At 46.8% G+C, this 5,754-nt stretch overlaps 1 pseudogene; it reads left to right on the top strand.

Moving 5' to 3' along the window:
• The first annotated feature begins 398 nt into the window (after window positions 1-398).
• On the top strand, window positions 399-1,401 carry LOC119329855 (annotated as a pseudogene).
• Window positions 1,402-5,754: the final 4,353 nt, after the last annotated feature.

The following is a 5,754-nucleotide window of genomic DNA, read 5'->3' as shown; positions in this document are numbered from 1 at the left end:
TGAGGGAGAGGTTCCTGCGCTCTATTCCTCCTTCCTCCTCCTACTCCTCTACGAACGTCCGTTTCTGTGTAGCTCTACCCCTCACTCTTGCTAGCCTAGCCAAAATGAAGATGCTCTGCTGCTTCGCGATCGGCGCGAGACATGCTCAGCCTGTTCCTGGGAAGGATCAATCCGTCGTGACGGCCAGCGTCGGCGTGAACAACTTCCCCGCGGCCGGCCAGGGCGGAGTCCAAGCACCAAAGGGCTACGAGGAATGCCACCTGCCGGCGTGCCGCCTTCGCGGGAGCCCTCACCTCGCAACCGTCGCGAAGGAAAAGGAGGGCTCCGGTGCGGCAGTGCGGGCGGCGTGGCGCGGGGCTTACGGGGCGGCGGGGAAGCCGCGGGAGGACGCGGTGACCATGCAGGACACCGTGTCGATGCGCCCGTCCTTCTGCTCTTGGGTCGACGGCTCGCGCATGCACTTCTTCGCCGTCTTCGACGGCCACGGCGGCCCCGTGGTAACCTCTCTACGAACGTGGCCACACTCAAGCTCATCACCGACTTGTATGTACTCAGAATTTCCGTGGTGGTGCAGGTGTCGGTGGTGTTGAGGGACCACATGGACGCGATCCTGGCGGACGAGCTGACCCGCGCGGCCGTAGCCTAACGAAAGAAGCAGCAGCAAGACGAAGAGGCGGAGCTGTGCGCATGGAAGGGCGCGCTGAGGCGGAGCTTCGCGCGGGCGGACGAGCTGGCGGCGTCGGGGGTGCCGACGGGCACCGTCATGGGGTCCACGGCGGTGGTGGCGCTCGTGGTTCGCGGCCACATCCTCGTGGCCAACTGCGGCGACTCCCGCGCCGTGCTCTGCCGCGCGGTCCCACTCTCCCAGGACCGCAAGGTGAGCATGCTGCTGGTGTCATGTGTAATTGTGTATTGTGTTTCTTTCCTCGTCCAATACGAGGTGCGCCTGTCCTTCTCCTCGCTGGGGATTAATGTGAGCTTGATGTGTATGTGGATGCAGCTCACACGGCTGGACGACATGGCGGCGCCCGGTGGCGCACGGATGTACCACTACGACGGGGTGCCGCGCGTGCAGGGGATCCTTAGCAGGTCGCGAGCTTTAGGTATGCACAAGTAGCGTTAACCTTCTTTCAAAATAGTTAATGTCTTTTTTTTGCGAGGTTAAAAAATTTTATGTCAAGAAACTAAAAAATGTCCACGCAAAAAAAAATATAACAACAACTATTGTTCATGCATGTATGGAAAATTTGTTCTTAGCTATGCATGCGTCGTGTCATGTGACAAGCAAACAAAGCCTCCTTCCTGGCTTTGTCAGCTACTGCCTACTGCTCACTTAAAAAAAAAGCTACTCCCTACTGCTCAATGCCTCTGTTAGCATTGGCCGTTCAATCGTCCTTATGAAATATATTTTTGCGACTATCTTCTTATGAGAAAGAAAGAAAAGCCTACTATATATTCGTCACGTTGGGTGAGGAATAGTTATTCTTCACCCACTTCTATTTTACCATCAATGCATCATAATTTTACGCTCCGTAAGTTTTGTCTTATTTCCAACGCAAAAAGAGACCCTAAGAAAATATATAATCGCCGTAAAAAATATTTTATGTTATGTAAAATTACATACGTAAAAACATAGTCTAAAATACACATAAACTATAAATTTTCTTGTCTTATGACCTATATTTTTATTTTTTTATGTCAAATTTTACGTAGTGAATCAATAGGAATGTAACTATTTGAATTTCAAAAGTAATTTAATTATAAAATGATCGTAAGATTACTTCGGTTGAAGAATAACTTATTCTGCACCCTGGGTGATGAATAGTAACACTATATATGACTATTCGTTAACCTGGGTGAGGAATAATTATTCTTCACGCCCTCTATTTTGCCATAAATGCACCATAATTTTACGTTCCGTAAGTTTTGACTTATTTCTAACATAAAAAGAGACCGTAAGAAAATATATAATCGTCATAAAAAATATTTTATGTTATGTAAAATTACAAACGTAAAAACATAATGTAAAATACACATAAACTGCAAATTTTCTTATTTTATGACCTATATTTTTATTTTCGTATGCCAAATTTTACGTAGTGAATCAATATGAACGTAACTATTTGAAATATAAACGTAATTTAATTATGAAATGATCGTAAAATTATGTCGGGTGAAGAATAACTTATTCTGCATCCTGGGTGATGAACAGTAACACTATATATATATATATATATATATATATATATATATATATATATATATATATATATAATAATGTTGTAATTTGTCAAGTAATTCGTTTAATAAGTAAAAATATGTCGTTTTGCTCCCATGCATTATTAGTGCTGGATTTGTTAAGTTCTTTTTTCGTGAATACATTCGATGCGTGTATCTTTGCATTGATAGAATAGAGAAAAGATTACATAGTGAAATCGTCAGGCCACGTACACACAGAGGCATGGTCGAGGATGCAAAGTGAGCGTTAGGAGCGTGTGTTCTGACCTAGGTGTTGCTAAAGTTCAGGTTACATGCAGCTGGAATTTTGTCTGTTCTAGGCCAGCCTAATAGCAGTTTCAGAAATTTTTAATAAATCCTAAAGGCCCACGTAGTCCATTTATACAAGGTAAGAGGTGGAACTAAAGTTTAGTGTCACATTGCTAGTTTAGAAAGAGTTGGACCTCTTTATAAGGAAGGTTCTTTCCTCACATGTATGAGCATGAGAACAAGAGGGACATACGCGCGCGCCTCCTCCACTGCTCGCCTCGCCGCGACGCGGATTGCGGGAATGAGCCGAGCCGATGTCTAATTTTTTTCCAATCTGAACGGCTCGCCTCTTCGACTGAAGTCTGTTCGCTTCGTCTCCCTCTTCTGCTTCATCTCCCGTCGCTGGCCTCTCGCCTCCTTCTCTTGCGTCTATAAAGGGAGGTCGCTCCTCTCAGAGAGATGCACAAGAACTTCTTCCTCTCGCCACCGGTTCCAATCTCTGAACTACTACTGTCTTCCTCATCCCGGCTTGCGGCGTGCACCGCAGGTCGGGACAGTAGGCCTCCGAAACCGCACCTCTTTGAGTCCTGTACGGGAGAAGGGTGATAAGGTTTTTGTGGAGCGCTCCGCGCGACTACTGACTTCTTCGTCACGGACACCCGGACTCCGACGAAGACTTCTTTCCCAACGTCCACAACCTCCTCGATGACATGGCTGGCGAGGATGTCGACCCCAAGTCCAATGCTTCTGCTGCTGCTGTCCCGTACGTGTTCTTGTTCTTTCTGTTCGGGGTCCTACCACAGTTCCATATTCTAGTGTTTGCCCTAGATATGTTAGGTTCTACTTCATATATGCAACTTGCTTTACTATCTGATCTAGATATGTTTGGCTACAGTTCATATATGCAGATGCTATTTACATTCTCTCTGTCAGATCGCATGAATTATTCTATCTCTGCTATATTAGTCATGCTTTATATAGTATTTCTGTTAATAAAATCATTCGGTAAATTGCTCATATTTCCAACACATGCAATATCCTGTCTCGCACTTTCGCACCAGTGGCAGCCCAACGACGTGCTTCGTCAACTATGACAGTGATAAGTCGTGCTACTACGTTTCCTTGTCTTGTGAGCACAGGACACGGAGAGGCTCGTGCTGAAAACGGCGGGAGGCAATGCGATCAATAGTCCAGCATCTGTTATGGGAAGCAAACCAGACGAAGAATTTGACATTGAGAGGCGCCCAGTTGCGCCAGATCAAACGCCAGAAGGGGTCTAAGGTTGATCCAAGGAAAATCGCCTTGTAGCAGGATTTTGCCAAGTATTGCCCATTCTCGGACGAACACCAGGAAATTGAGTCTGGTGCCACTATGAGGGTGAGCTGCTGGATGCGCCTCCACAAGTCGACATACCCAACCATGGCGATGGGGCCGCCATGGATATACCCAATCAAGGTGAATTCATCAAGGGCTTCGCAAACCAGCTGAGAGTGGTGACTCCTATGGGAAACAAGAGTTGCAATTGATGACACAATTTTCAAGAATCCAAAAGTGGCAGGAGCGGACATCTCCCAAGGTCCAGACTGTTTATGCGTGGAAGAGGTCTTGCACCTCGAGATCACACAACAAGTGCAGATGGTGCCAGGGTCAAGAAGCCACAACTAGCGCGCATGCACAGGGAGATGCCCGTGCACTGCAAGTCTCAGACGCCAAGGCCGCCAAACTCAAGCTGTCGACAGATCTTTGTCGTGCTGACAAGGCAACAACCCACCTTTCATCCTTGCAACATTGACAGAGGAAGTCGTAGATCACTCTGGTGATCTTCTTGAGGATCGGCGGGGAGATAGCCATCGCCATTAGGATGTACATGGGCATCACGATGAGGACATGGCAGACGAGGGTCTGCTCTCGCCGCACAAATGGGTCTATCCACCAAGGGCATAAGGATTGCAGAAGAAACTTTTTGCATGGACAAGGGAAGCCCAAAGAATTGAATGGGGAAGGCCATCATCGAGCAGGAGAGGGAGGAACCGATATCATCAGAAGTCTACTGTGAGCAGCAAATGGGCGTGTGTGAGCATTTGAGAAATTGGTGCACAAGGTAGAAGCTTTTCTGAACATTTGCAGAACTGTAGGGATGGCAGAAAATGACAACGTCATCGGCGAAGAACAAAACGCTCGATGTTGCATGGCATGCTGTGAGGCACTTCAACATACTAGAGCTAATCGCATGCTGCAATAGGGAATTGAGGGTGTCGATGACAATTGCGAACAAAATGGGTGAGAGGATCCCCTTGGCATAATCTGCGAACACGGGGAAAAGGTGGGCCTGGTTTCCCGTTCACCAGGGCCCGGGTGGAAGCGGTGGAGACAATAATCGGAGATCCATTAACACCAATGGTTGCCAAATCTGAGGTGCCGCGGGGTATCGAGGTGGAAGAGTTCCACCCCACCTAGTCCATCTATTTCTTATGGGTTGTTGTTGTCGATCCAAATTCGAGCCCTACAAATTCCACCCTACCTTCCCCGGGGTTGGGTAACGCTACTTTGCAGTGTTGTGCCACCAATGTGCACCCCAAAGGAATACTTGTTGCTTTTGTCGTGCCCCCCCTGCCCACATGGATCCCTCGGCTGATCCGATCGCTACGGATGTGGATCTCGAGGAACCCCGTTGTCTCGCATATTGGGCCATGCCACAGAACCCATATTTGCTCTGATCACTGTCACCCTACCGCCCTGGTACAATGACACGTGTGCCGAGCTGCATCAATCTATAAAAGATATGATGGTAGTTCGGTGGTTGGATATGAATTGTGTGTATGAAACTACATGAGACGTCTGGAGAGCTGCATCAATCTATAATGAGGTCAGCTACTTGTGCGAGGTTGGAAGTGGCAAAATTTGGAAGTGTGTAAATGTAGTAACATCTTATCAAATAGCCAACGCAATACACCAATTACCTTTTTTGGTGTGTAGTGGAAAGGTAATGATAAACATATGGGCACAGTTTCCCATAAAAAATTATCTACATGTCTAGTTAGACAAGATGGAAACTGAGGGATTCATAGACTGGTGAAAGGTTAGTCATCATGTATGTTTAGTCTCTAATACAAGATAAAAATTGAAGGGGCGTCATATGCAAAATTAAACAGAGTACAAGTCTACATAACGTACTATATCTAATATAGATTATCGTTGCAGTTTACATCATTGACCTCATAGGACCCTCGTCGACTAACGCTGCTATCAGTAGACACATATCATTAG

The sequence above is a fragment of the Triticum dicoccoides genome, chromosome 7A (genome assembly GCF_002162155.2).
Source record: "Triticum dicoccoides isolate Atlit2015 ecotype Zavitan chromosome 7A, WEW_v2.0, whole genome shotgun sequence".
Classification (NCBI taxonomy): domain Eukaryota; kingdom Viridiplantae; phylum Streptophyta; class Magnoliopsida; order Poales; family Poaceae; genus Triticum; species Triticum dicoccoides.
This window is presented reverse-complemented; position numbering and strand designations above follow the sequence as displayed.